We start from the raw sequence: 14324 nt of genomic DNA on the forward strand, positions 1-14324 counted from the left end.
ATAAAATGAACCAAATACCTTAAAATATTATTTACATAGTAACTTCTATCAAGGAAACATGAAAATCCTGACTTAAACTATACCTACAGAGTCGCTGAACGCTCCCTTCAGAAACTACGCTTTTCTGTTGCATTATTTTAATAAAATTTTACCCATATTACATCATCAGTATCATAGTGACCACAGCATCAATGTGTGTTTATTTTTCTGTGTTTATTATCTATTTTTCTAGATGTCCAATTTGTACATCCTTCTGCTCTTGTTCTTTACAAATTACCAGCAATGCTTTTGATTTCTTTGTTTAAAACCTCTTAGGATTCAGTCTGAAAAGCCATAGACTGTATGGCAGAGAGAAAAGAAGAAGGCCATAGTTTTTTCTGAATGGCTAAACACAGCCTTAAACTGAAATACAGAACCACCGCTTTAGTGATCCATTCCTGGGTCTGAAGTTTCTATTATAAAAAGCTTTCATTTAAGCATTTCTTCTAGTTTATAGAATGTGTATATTCCCACCTCTACAAAGATAGGGTTTAAAAGGTAAAATCACCTTTTCTACCATGCATTACTGTGGGTGTCCTGTAGCACACACCGGCATCTCACCTGCTTGCCTTCTCTCTATGCAGGGGTCTTGAGTGAGATTTGCTATTGCTGTGTCTGTGTCCAGTGGCACTTCCCGTTCCTTCTCCAATCTGCTCTGAGATACAAATGGAGTTCTACATCTAGCAAGAGTTTATACTAACATGGATCAAAGGATTCAGTCTGGAAAGCAGCCTTTACGTCCCCTACATTTTCTGCCAGAAAATTGCAACTCGGAAACTTCAGTACTCAGGCAAGTAAAGGGTTATTAAAAAAAGAGCATGCCTGGGGTTGGGAATTTAGCTCAGTGGTAGAGTGCTTGTCTAGCAAACGCAAGGCCCTGGGTTTGATCCCCAGCTCCGAAAAAAAGAAAGAAAGAAAAAAGAAAAGAGCATGCCTGACCACCTCTAGTCTATTTCAAAAAGTCAAAAAATACATATTGAAACGGAAGTTCAAATTGACAGGCTAATGAATTTTCCATTGAAAACCATTTCAGTTTTGATATTAGTTTATATCTTAAGCTTTAGAAATTTAACCTTACATTAAACCATATTTTACAAAGCCCAGATAACTTCCACACATGCCTGCTCTCTTCTGAAACAGCAATAACCTGCATACGCTTAGCTCTTTCAGGTAATAAAGAAGATAAGTTTATCCCAGCTAAGTTAGGCTACTCTACTGTAGGGAAGTCAGGGTTGTCATCAACAAATTTTCCAAGCTTGCAATGTTACTCAGAAATGGGAAGGTTGTTCAGACAGTGATTTATGACAACCAGCTTTTGCTATTGCATCTCAACATGTTTCTGCCTTGGAAGCTATGGTTTCAACAGCAACATACTGAATTTCAAAGTATAGAAGTAATGAAGAAATTTCAGTACTGGATACATGGTTTCATCTCATACATTAAACAACTCAGAACAAAGCAGTACCTGATACATACATGTATGTGCACTCGTGTACATGCATGAACATGGTGATTCACCAATAAAAGCAGCAGGAATTTGAATGTGAAACATTTCAAATAATTTGTAGTATTATTCTAATAAGCTACTACATAACTGGCACTGATATTCAAGCAAAAGTCTGAGCATGGGAGGTTCTCCACTCTTGTCAGTCCAGAGAGAACAATCATGTGGTTGCTGATCTCAAGTCTTAAATAAAAACGTCAGAGTTTGTAATCTCTTTGCACTGGGAGTACAAACTGAGCATATTTTGCACTTGGCACGTTCATATCAGAAACACCCTAAAGGTTTCAAACAGAAATCTCACTGGATAACTGTTACAGAAAAAAAAAAAAAAACTGTTCATGGGCACAGGGATGATGGAAAAGCATTAATACTATGCAGTCCTCAGAGCACAGAGCACACGCGCATCACTTTACAGGCTTCCTGACCACGTTGACTCTTGTGAAACATTCATCTAAGTATCCCGAGAAAAGAAGCAACTCAGAAGGAAGTGTGGTGGAAATTTCCAAAATACATAGAGTCTGTTTGGACAAAAACAGTGAAGACAGGCTTCTATATTTAATGACAGGGCCTGGGCTGCCGGCCTTCTGTGATCACTGGCTCTGTGTGGTACACTTTGGTGAGTTTATGATGGTGTAAGTCACCCAGTGAGGGAAGCACTCCCTTCCCCTCAGCACTGTTTATTCTTAGCTTATGCACACAAAGAGTGAAGAAAGTTGTCAACAACACATCCAGTTTATACACTGAATGCTGCTAAGGGCCAGTGGACTTAAGTGAACCAAGAAGCTCTTGGAGCCTAAGAGTCTTTCATTCATTCATTTACACACACAAATATTGACTCTGGACCTACTATGTGCCAGGCATAACAACAGAAAAGGTTAGTTGGGGAAACATGTAGAAAAGGACACAGAAGTGGCCAAGAAGACAGAAAAGAGGGAAAAAGTGGTGTGCTTTGTATTAATTAAACAGTAGTGCTCAGTCACATCAAGTGTGTTCCTTTCTAGTTTAACCCATAATCATCTAAGAGAGGCACACTATTCAATCCAATATTCTCATCCTAGTTTAAAAATACATATACATTCATTCTTTAAAATATTTTTAAAAAAAGAAAATACAACACTAAGCACTAATCTGGAGCAGAAAAGTATGGATAAGAAGATGTGTTGTTTGTGAAAATAAAGATAATTAACACATTTATAAAACCATTTTGTGTGCTCATTTTACAATTAGAAAGCAAACAGATTAAAATGAATATAGTAATAGCACCAAATAGTTAATAGCATTGAGGTAACCATTCAGGAGAAGAACCAAAGGAAATGGAAGACAAGTGTTTTCATCTGGAATTCAGTTGGGTTATAGATCACAGTATTTCTTTTAAAATGAATCCCTGTCCTTAGGAGGTGAGATTTAGGAGCTCTGGCCCATGGCAGGCTGTTTTAATATCATCCTGCGAATTGGGACAACAGAAATAGCTCTTGTTCAGAAAGTGTTTCCAAGTCATGATTTCTAGAAGTCACCTCACTTATCACTATGTCAGAATATTTTTCTCCAGTCCATTAAAAAGCAGGCTTTGCCTTTATGCTGCCTTCAAAGATTCCAAAGGTTCACTCCCAATGTCAGGCTACAATAAAATTCAGTGTAATGTGAACCACTCTATGATATTGCGGTCCTTATTGCCTTTCACCTACACCATTCTAAATGCAATAAAGGAGAAGTTGTCCTGAATGGGACAGAGAGAGAAATGAGGATCATTCTCCAAGTTGAAAAGTCACAAACTGTAATAGGCTAACTGCTTAGAGGAGAATTTCGTATATTGATGGTTGGTTATGTGTGTTTGAAAGTCTGAGTAGCCTGAAAAGCGCACAAGATTGCCTATTTCATATCATGATGGTTTGTATTCGGCATGCATTCCACAATGGGCAATAAAGCAGTACCCTAGACAGCTGCAAGGGTATCGCTGTGAGAGAGCAAGCCCAAGCTGCACTGTGGAGGTAGGGAAAGAGAACAGAACAGACAGGTCAAAAGCAAGACCCTTCTTTTGATATGGAGCCTGGCTCTCAGCAACAGGTCAGAGCTATTCAGGGGCCAGTAAACCTAGGAATGTTCTGAGATGCCAGTTGGGCTCCAAATGATCCAAGTAGTTTATGTACAGTCTTGGCACCAAGCAGCCTGACTCTCCATGTGTACAACACTAGGGGTAAGTTTCTTGTCTGGAAGACAGAAATATATAATGCAGCGTAGGTTTTAGGCTACCTTTCATGGACTCACTTGGGAGCCTGAGGGTGGTAACACTGAGTGTGTGTGTGTGTATGTGTGTGTGTGTGTGTGTGTGTGTGTGGTGTGTGTGTGTGTGTGTGTGTGTGTGTGTTTGTGTGTTTGGAGGAGGGGCATTGTTGTTTTTTTTGTATCTGTTTTTATTTTTGTTTTGTTTTGTTTTTGGATGATGGCATGAACATTCTAAGACTGAAAATTCTCTGAGCATTTTGATGGTGACTTTACATATGGTCATCTGTTTATTTTCGGATGAGAAGAAGGACTGGAAGACAGTCACAGTCTATAAATACTACTGACCCTAGTCATTATTTTAAGTGTTTCCTTCACCTTCAAAGAAAGGAAGAAGAGAAGGGGAAAAAAGAGCTCTACGATTTCAAGGGTAATTATATTTTTGAAGTAGCGTCTAAAGAATATGAATGAGTCCAGGTCACATCTTGGGTAGTTTTCTTGCTGAATTCCCACTAATGATCCCTTTCCTAAGACCTAAAATAAACCCCTCTATTCCTTCTCCCAAAAGGAAAATAACAAAACTCTCAATGCTTGCAGGGAAATTATCCCCTGCAACATGACTGAGTCATTGAAGCCACTACAGGCAAAGACTCCCTTCTTTGAAAACTTCCTTCGAGGGAACCTTAATCACCAACATCTCATGGGAAAGCACACAGAGAAACTTCATGTCATGCACCAGACATGGCCCTGAGATGTTCTGTTCAAAGCAAATAGGTGGACATAATTCAGTTCCATGTAAAGTTGGAGCTATAGGTAGATTCACAGGAGAAAATTTGACCAAAACACTTGAAATCTCACTTCTATGTGCTAACATTTGCCTCAGTGGGCTGCTCTTTTAGATTATTTGTTTCATTTGTGCAAAAAAGCAAAGCTGATTGCCGTGACTTACTCCAAGCTTACATTCCAAAACAAAGTATTTGCATTCTAGAACAGCAACCTTCAATGTTTAAGACGTTACACAGACTGAGCCAACTCTTTAACTATTTAGCAAATATTCTTGGTTGAAGATTCATTATGAAAATGAAATTGCTATCGATTAGCATCTAACTCTTATCAGTAGGTTAATACATAATAGGTCCTCTTTAATATGTATTTTCTATATTCTATTGTAGTTATTAATTTGTTAAGAGCTGCAAGTTCTAATATTCTATGATATCTATGAGCAAAGTACTTAAGTCTAATAATTAATTTCTTAAACTATATCTTTCCCATCACAAAACACATAGCAAAATACTTACTTTTCATCAGATACTTTGTATCAGTGACATTAAGTACAATTATACATTAATTTATTTTGTTAGAGATTTTACTTTTTATTTATTGAAATTCTAATTTTCTCATTGTTTTTAGCTATTACACAGTTATTAGAGATACAGAACTGCTCTTTCATTAAAAAAACATACAAATACATATAGTGCTATTTAAAATTAATACTCCCCAGTCAACTGAGGTTCTAGGAAGTCCATTTTCTGACACAGAATTTAAGAAATATGAAATAATATTATTATTTAGAAATAGTAATAGAGACAAAAGCAAGACATGTTATGTGCATATGTGTTATGTGTAATGCCATATGCTGAGCCAAATATAATTAAATTTTAAACTCCTGCCAAAATGAAAACACACTCTTCTGCATGGTTATCTTGATGGGATCAGCTTCTCTGATTGAGGCCACCACACTGCCAACCACAGAGATAAGCTGTCAATTCAATACCACCAACCTAGCAAGAGGCAGAAGCAAACGTCCTGAGCTATTTTCTAAGGAAGAAATAGAGATAGCAAATGAAAAATCTAGGACATGGTGAAGACATTTATCATGCCATCAAATTTTTATATTTCTTTATTTGGTGGGGTGTGACAAAGCAAGCCAGTGGAAGTCAAAGAAGAACTTGAGGGAGCTGGTTCTTCCATCCATCATGTGGCTCAAGAGAGGGAAATGGAGAGAGAGAGAAAGAAAGAGAGAGAGAGAGAGAGAGAGAGAGAGAGAGAGAGAGAGAGAGAAAGAGAGAGAGAGAGTGAGTTGTCAGGCTTAGAGACTAGAATCTTTATCCATGCAATCATCTTGCAAATATTAAAAAAAATCATTTAAAAATTTAAGTAACTAATTTTTAACTAATACACAATAAAATAAACATGTAATATTTGTTGGTAGCTCTGTAATGTTTTAAACACATATGCTTTTTAATAGAGTTAGATACATTTATCTTGTTAAACACTGATCATATCTTAGACTGAAAACATTCAGAACTCTTCTAGCTCTTTGCAGCACACAATACATTGTTATCGGTAGTCAACCTACTATGTAGCAACATTAGAAATTCTTAATTCATCTAAAAATAATCTATAGTCTGTTGTGGTTTGCCCTGAAGTTACTGTATTTTGATGCTAATACCACTGCCCCAAGGACAGCTGCCTAGTCAAGGACTCAGAACTCAGGTGACTTCACCAGAACCACCTCCCCATTGAATTTGTAAAGTACTGGTGAGGGGCAGGTACAGGATAGAAGGAGGCCTGTCATTGGAGGAGAAGAAAGGATGGGCGGGAGAGAAGTTTGAAGGAAGAGGAGGAGACTAGGGGAGAGAGGAAGAGACAGGAGGGAGAGAGGGGAGAAGCCGAGGCAGGACAAGATGGCAGGTGATGTTAAGATTCTGCTCTGTGTATTTACAGGTTGTAATTAATGTTCTCAAGGTATGGATAGTACCGGGCTTTGTATGTTTAAGTGGGCAATTATATCTTACCAATTGGGTCAAAGATTATTGTGTTGTGTGTTCTTTTATGTGAGGGTTTGAGTGTAGGAAAGTGTGCGGCTGGGATGTGTTTCCGCCAAGATATCTAGCAGGTATCTTGGGGCACTGCGGTGAGGATCTAGCGGGTAAAAAGACCACAATACATCTTTATTATGTTTATATTTCTACAACAACAATAGTCTTTGCTCAACCTCATGCTATTTCATCTCTACTCTCTCCCCCACTACCACACTCTCTGGTAACAACCATCCAAACTTCTATACAAATGAAATTTTAAGTTCAGTGTGTGAATGAGATTATGCCATATTTGTATTTCTTAGCCTGGCTTACTACTTACATAATTGTTTCCATTTCTACCTCTGTTATTCCATTTGTAACAGAACAGTCTTTCATTGTGTATATGTAAGTGTTGATTTCATTCTTCAGCCAGTTTATTTTCAATTTTCCCAGCACCAACTAATGAATGCTCTTCTTTCTCTACTGTGTTCTTAGCATCTTTGTAGAAAGTCAGTGGTCTGCATGGGTCCAGTTTTAGGCTCCCTCTGCTTTCCATTATTATAGGTGCCTATTTTATGTCAGCTTTTATGACAATAGCTTTTGTATTGCATATTGAAATCAGATATAAGGTCACCTACATGTTTGATTTTCTCATTGTTCAAGATTACTTTGGCTATTGGGAATATTTTCCATTGGATTCATACTTTTTTTATGTCTCTGAATAATGTCATTGGTATTTTAACAGGGGCAGTTAAAGAGAACCTGAGAACCTGTAGATAAATTTCAGTTGTTTACTCTTTGGTTGGTGGTTAAGTTCCAAGGGTCCCTTTTAGTTGACTCTGTTAGTGTTCCTCTGCAGTTCCTATCAACGTCAGACACTCAGTTCTTCCCCTAACTCGTCTAAAGAGCACGCAAAGGCTGAACCTAGGCCTGCACACATATGTAGGACATGTGTAGCATGGTCTTCAACTGGAACTGGGGCTGCCCCAAAAGCTGTTGGCTGACTATGAAATATGTTATTTTAGCTGAGCTGCTGATGCACCTAGTCCTGCATAGATTTGATGTGCCAAGGTCTGGAGAGACACAGGGAGCTCCTTCCTGTCAGAGGCAAAGCAGAGGAGTGGGGCAGGAATTCTGGGGGAAATGGTAGGGGGAAGTAATTAGGATGTAAAGTGAATTAAAAAATCAGTAGCTTAAAAATTCAAATAGTATTTATGCTTGCAATTCAAGAATACAAGAATATTATTTCACATTCTATTCTAAAGACTCTTTAACATGTAAGTATATGTGGGTGTTTATGCATATAGGTACAGTTACCCATGGAGGTCAAAAGAGGTTGGCCAATCCACTAAGTTTGAACCATCCAACACAAATACTGGGAACAAACTCAGGTCTTCTACAAGAACAATAAGCTGTTGTAACCACTGGCCATCTATCTAGCCCTCATTCTATATTCTAAAGTTCTTCCAATTTCTTTAATCTGTGTTTCTATACCTTTGATTTTAACAGTTTCTCCTATGCTTCCCAATATGTTGCATCTAGTTTGTTAAGAGGGTTTTTTGAAGATTTTTGCTTCTATGTTCATCAGTGATATTAACTGTGATTCCCCTTTTCTGCTACATCTTTGCCTGCTTTGGTAACAGGGTCTTGTTGATGTCATAGAATGTCTTGGGCACATTTGCCTCTTTTTAATCTATATTTATAGGGATTAAAATGTTAGTTAGAAGAATCTGAACATGATGGCACAAGCCCGAAATCTCAGTATCCATGCAGGAAGGACAAGAGGGTCAGGACTTTAAAGCTAACCCGGACTACATAGTAAGTTCTGGTTCCGCACCAGCTTCACTGTGAGACTCTATTTCAAAAGATAATGGAATCAAGGCAAGAAAACAAGCAAACCATAATGTTAGGTGAGATCAGAGTAGACTAGAATGTAGGACGAATTACTTTCGACTATATTACACAGGAGTTTTCAAAATTGCTGTCAATTCTGATTAACACGTAAAAAGCTATCTCCAGACCAATAAAAGACCCAGGACCCATCTCTTTATAATTCCTTCAAAGGCTCCTTTTCCATCCTTGAGCCTTCTTCAGACATATGCCCAAGTCTTGAGTTGACTTTAGATCTCAAGAATTATCCTGTGTGCATGTGTCTGTCTTCTCCGGTGTTCTGTCCAGCATGATATGAACACTTTATCTTTCTGCCTTTTCCACTCTATTTAGTCTGGTTAAGGACTTTGCCTCACTTCAGTTAGTAAGATTGACAGTGCTGTTGTTGGGAATCTACCAATGACATGTGCTGTGTGACCATAGTATTCTCATATGGTGGATCTCATCTGTCCTGAGTGACTGTCATTCCCTTGGTGAGTAATGTCCCATATCTTAAAACCCACTGCGTTTGTGTATTTTATTTTTTGAGTTGGTGTTTTGTTTCGTTGCTGTTGCAATTGTTTTAGAAATGAGGGGTTCAAGTTTTTCAAATAGTTTATGAAGAATTGGTATCAATTAAACTTCAACCCTGAGTGTAACACTCAGTAAATCCATATGCTCTAAACCCTTCCTTGATAGGGATGATTTTTTTTCAACTGCTTCTAAACCTGTTCATTACTAATCTTCTTACTACTTTAAAATCAAAGTTATCTCTACTTAAAATCAGTAAATTAATCATAAAACTTGGTTTAGATATTTTTATAGCTTGGATTATGAACATTAGATTATCAAGTCCTCACTTTCAAATTTTTATTTTCTACCTTTCGTTACCACTTTCAGGCAACACATGTGCACCCTGCTTCAGGGCGTCTGTTTGGTTGTAGTTAAAGCACTAATTGCATCAGGGAAGTACACCATCTCTGAAGCTGGTATTTCACTGACTGTATAACTATTCTCCCAAAATGAATATTCCTTCATGGAAGAAGGAAAGAGGCTCATAAGAAACAAAAAGTAAGCAAAGTCGCAAGTCTTGGGAAGCCTTTTCAAAGCCTCGACAAATGGCAAGATTATAGGCCCTCTCATAAGGTTATAAAAGCAGTAAACAATGGCCATGAAAATGAGACATTCTGACAGGCTGGCCTTCCTGGACACTGTTCAGGTAGCCTCAGGGATGCTTGTCTCATAAACCATCACTCGCGCTAGGCTGCACTTCTCAATGCTTAACTGTTTGAGGCTTCCACGTGCATGTCGGTAAACCTTCACTTATGCTCCTGAAAGTAATCCTAATAAATTCAGCGGATCATTAAACTAGACTAATGTCCTTAGTGATCAGTGCCCCTACCTGGGTGAATTCATGTTCAAGCCTTCCCATGAAGTCACAAAACACAATTGCCACTGGAACGAGTATAGATAGAACCAATCTAATAGTTAAAGGGGATGGGTGTAGAATCTAGGCAACGGGTGCTAACACAGGAAACTGAGATTGATCAGTGTTTAAGAGTAATATTTGTATGGCACCCTTCCCTCGTGTGGAGTGGTATGCCTCCTTGAAGTAGTGTGGATGGATGCTCCTTCAAATGAATCCTAGGGCATACAGCCAGTACCAAGCCTTCTGAGAGGAGAATGTCTTCAGGGGAATTCATATTATCCACCTTCTTCTACTCTGTAACATGCCTTCTTGAAAAATAAGGTCCAGCATATAAGTACAAAAATGTCTCCAAACATACATAAAATCTAGAGAATCTGTTACAATCTCTATTACCTCTACAGTCAGTGGCCACAATATGTTAGCACATGCTCTTGCTCCTCCTGAGTCAAACCTAGACCAAGCAACACAAGCTTACCCAACCAAGAGTGTGGCAAGGATGGGCAGATTCCCATTCATTTGAGAGCAGTAGCACCTAGGCTGAGACTGAATGAATCACAGAAAATGAACATGGGTTATAAAGGACTTCACATCATAAGGTCCAAGGTTGTTCTGTCCAATATTACTCTTTTAATGAGACAGTTGAAACAAATTATGGGGTCTTTTCATGTGGTATTGGATCTTGTCAGCGCCTTCTGTAGTATCCCTTTAATCATCTCAGACAAACAGACCCTCGCTGGCAGAGGACAGTGGTAGACCTTGAGAGATAGTGCCACTCTCTGTTAAAAGGTTTCTTTATTCAATGCTAACACTTGAATATTTTTGAGCATATAGAAGCACAGTAAAGAGAGCAATTAAGGGATTTAAAAGAGACACTCTGTGGATACGAAAGGGCACTCCTAGGAACCAGACGGTGGTTGGTTGGAAATCCCAGTGAACTAACCCAGTATGACTTGTTAAACAGGGAAGATCCTGAGATCACCCAACAATTGGGTATTGTCATTTCCATGGCTTGCGTGTATGAAGTAGATGGTAAAGTGCCTTTTGCAGAAAATGCAATCTTTTTTATTGCAGGACATGGAGAAATCAAACTGGACCTGAGATGGACGCTCACTCCCTGTAGTCTGGCTTTCATAATGTCAGAAGGCAACATGCAAACTGCCAGAGGATAATTTAGCCAAACAGTCCTACTCATACATGGACCTCATGTGCTACAATATGAACAGGATGGACAAGGTGTGTTCACTGGCACAATTTGTAGCACGAGAGCTTCAGGTGTATCAAACTGCCTTTTAGCCATCTTTAAAGCAAACTTTACAGACATTAATTCAGATTGGATACTAGATGCCAGGACAAAAGCCTGTGATTTAGAAGGTCATATGCCCCAATGGGCAGGCCATCTCTGTTGTTTGTCAAATGGGCAATGTATGGTATGTCCATCAAATTACTGTCTAAACACTTTTTGTGCCCATGCATTATTCTGCTGTCTTAAAGCAGCAGTCTTAAAGGCATAGTTCTATTTTCAATGGTAAGCACAGCAACAAGACTCATAAAAGGGTCAAGCTCCTGCTAATAAGTGGCTGTTGACATGGCATGGTGGTTCAATGCATAGATGCTCAGGCGAAGATGGGAGAGAACGGTCAGACACACCACTCACTCCAAGGCTCAGGGAACTGTTCAGGAGACAAGAAGAATGTCTTGATGAAAGGAGGTTCATAAGACTCAGGAAATAAATAAATAAAAGGCTAGGGTACACATCATGCCTTTAAGGTTCAGAAAATTACATGATTTGCTACATCCTTCTCCAAACCTATAAATGAAGTGGGCAATAGCTGGGAATAATGGTGAACTGAACTTCCTGCAACCTGTAGAGAGATTTAGGCCTGAGCTTCCAAATGCTAGCACCATGATGTGACAGACATTTCAATTATACAATAGTCTTGGAGTCCCTGTGCTCCTGCAAGCAAATTTGGGCCTATAACCAGGACTCAATCTGGAGTGAATAGATACTTGTTCAAATCTTCTCAGGAAATACTATAGCCTCATTGAAGAGTAAAAGCCCCTAAGGCCCTAAAATACAGCAACAGGAATTTCAGACAGTTCAAAAATAATGAGAATAGTGTTTAATTCACAAGGACTTTCAAATGTGCCATCTCTTTAGCCATGATTCTTAAGACAGCCCCGATGACAGAAATGGCTGGACTTTCAAGGTGGTTCTTACAAACAAAATGAACAATAGAGTTCCATTAGGATGGATCAATTTTTAATTGCCTACTTCATGAAGTTGTTAAATGACAATAAATAATACTCAGAGAACAGCACCATTACTTTTCAAAAGTAACATTCATGATGCAACTTTCTGGGAATGGAGAAAGAAATTATGGAAAGTGTGCCTTCTCTCAAGACCACGCACATCTTACTAATTAAGCAACGTGCTCTAATTTTATCTAAGCGAGCAGGAATGTCCATAAAAGTGCCTAAACTGTACTATAAAAACTTGATCTAAAGCAAAAATATGGAGTAGAATAGTAAATTGTCACAAAGTGGGATTAGTAGCAATAGTACTTAGAAATCATAGTCAGCAAAACACCCACAAACACAACACAAACCAAGGGCTCAAGAAGAATCTTTGCTTGCTTGGCAGAGCCAATATGGAGGAATGCACTTCACCCTGAAGAACTCTGCTTGTGGAGAGTTACGACTATCCATGAGATAAATCACAGAAGTCATAGCGCAATATTTCTTAAAGGAAAAGTCATTCTTTAGATGGGAAAATTTTGTCTGTGTAGTTCATAGAGTGAAGGACAAAACCACTGTGAAAATTGCTTACCTTTTGTGACAGCTTTGGATGCTCGCTGAAACTCCTAAAGCCATGGCTACTCTAGCAATTGCATGGACAGATTTCCTAGAATTTGTTACTGATAGAAAGTTCCTGGTGGAAATGCCTCTGGTCCCAAACCAGGTAGAAACAGTTATCTGGCCAGGCAGGCAGTGCAATCAACTAAGCAGAGAGTGTAGAAAGAAGTCGGGTTAAAATTGGATCTAACTTGGAGCTATGTGGGAAACCATTGAGTGCCCTTGGCATTCACAGGCAGTTTTCATTTGCCATCGGGGCAGACATTATGGGGAAGACCTTGAAGAGATGTACTCAGTTACTAAATTATCCACTGGTCCTGTGCTTAGGTCTTCATGGGAGTTCACTTTAAAGGCCATAGTTGGGGGGAGAGAGAGAGAGACTGAGAGAGAGAATGGTATCAGGTATGTTTAATATAACAAGCACCAAAGGATCAATGTTGGAAGAACCAATGTGGAGACTTGGATGATTATCTGAGGAAGTAGAAAAGGATGGAAAGGTTGCCTGGTAGGACTGGTACTTATGTCAAAAGTATAAGTCAACTAGCTATATGTATTGAAATCCATCTTAAACAAATTAAGCCACCTGTAATGTAATATTTCCTCTGAAATTATAAAGCCATTAGCTATTTTGTTGGTTTTCTTATTTATTTTCTTCCAGTCCTGTGGCTACAAATTTGAGCAGTTTTTTTTCTTTTAATCTCCAGATAATATGTAAGTAAACAAAATTTTTCTGGAACTGTATGCAAAACAAAACTGGAGTAGCTTTGCCTACATCCAAGGATGACAGATTCATTTACTATATTGACACTGTGGACTTTGTCCCTTTGTTTTTCAAGGTTCCTTTGGCTCTTTCTTGGTTCCCACATAAAGTGTGATTGTGTGAAATACTGACCATTTGCTATGTGGCATCAGTATTTCACAGCGTGGTGTACGTTTCTCTTTCCAACTACAGTTTTAAAAAATTGTGGTATGTGGTTTTGTCTCTCCTTTGTGACTTGTGGTGCACTTGAATTAGCTTCTCTTTATGAAGTGCGATGTGATAGGCCATGATAATGGCTCCAATATTGTCTGTCACATGAAAGCAAGCACACTATGTAAAGTAAATGAACCTTGTAAGGGCCTTTGAATGTCAATGATATGAATAAAAAATATTTCAGTTGTAGACATACTGCTTAGCATATTATCTTGAAAGTTGACTGGAAATGAGACTTTTGCTAAAGCCAAACCTGGGCCAGAGTTATTACAAATAGCCTCATCTCCTTCGACAAATATTTACATAGTACTTCTCAGGAGCCACATCCATACACATTCCAAGAAATAAAATACAAAGGACTAAGATGGACTCACCATACGGTTTCGCGGTGGCGGTTGGGAATTATACAGTGTGATAGCGTGTAATGAATATACAGAACAAGAATGAGATAATGGACATAAATGCTTCATTATATTTTTTGAGGAATATCTCAGAAGATGCCAATTGGACAACTTCCGGTAAGAGTAAATGCTTGCGACTGAGGGACATGATTCTGAACTGCTTTCTTGACACAAAGCATTCCAGTTATGTGCACAATGTGATTAATATCCATTAATTCTTCAATGATAGATT

General features: G+C 38.5%; 1 long non-coding RNA gene across 2 annotated transcripts in view; it reads right to left on the bottom strand.

Moving 5' to 3' along the window:
- The window catches only part of LOC102552429 (uncharacterized), a 164298-nt gene that overhangs the window by 114777 nt on the left and 35197 nt on the right, over positions 1-14324 (bottom strand). Inside the window, exon 3 of one of the 2 annotated variants that reach the window (XR_015673649.1) lies at positions 5630-5745. The exons of the other annotated variant lie outside the window; for it this stretch is intronic. This is a non-coding gene — a long non-coding RNA (uncharacterized LOC102552429). Of the gene's footprint in view, positions 1-5629; positions 5746-14324 lie in introns of those variants that run through there. 2 annotated transcript variants of the gene reach the window in all.

The sequence above is a fragment of the Rattus norvegicus genome, chromosome 2 (assembly GCF_021556685.1).
Source record: "Rattus norvegicus strain SHRSP/BbbUtx chromosome 2, alternate assembly SHRSP_T2T, whole genome shotgun sequence".
NCBI lineage: Eukaryota > Metazoa > Chordata > Mammalia > Rodentia > Muridae > Rattus > Rattus norvegicus.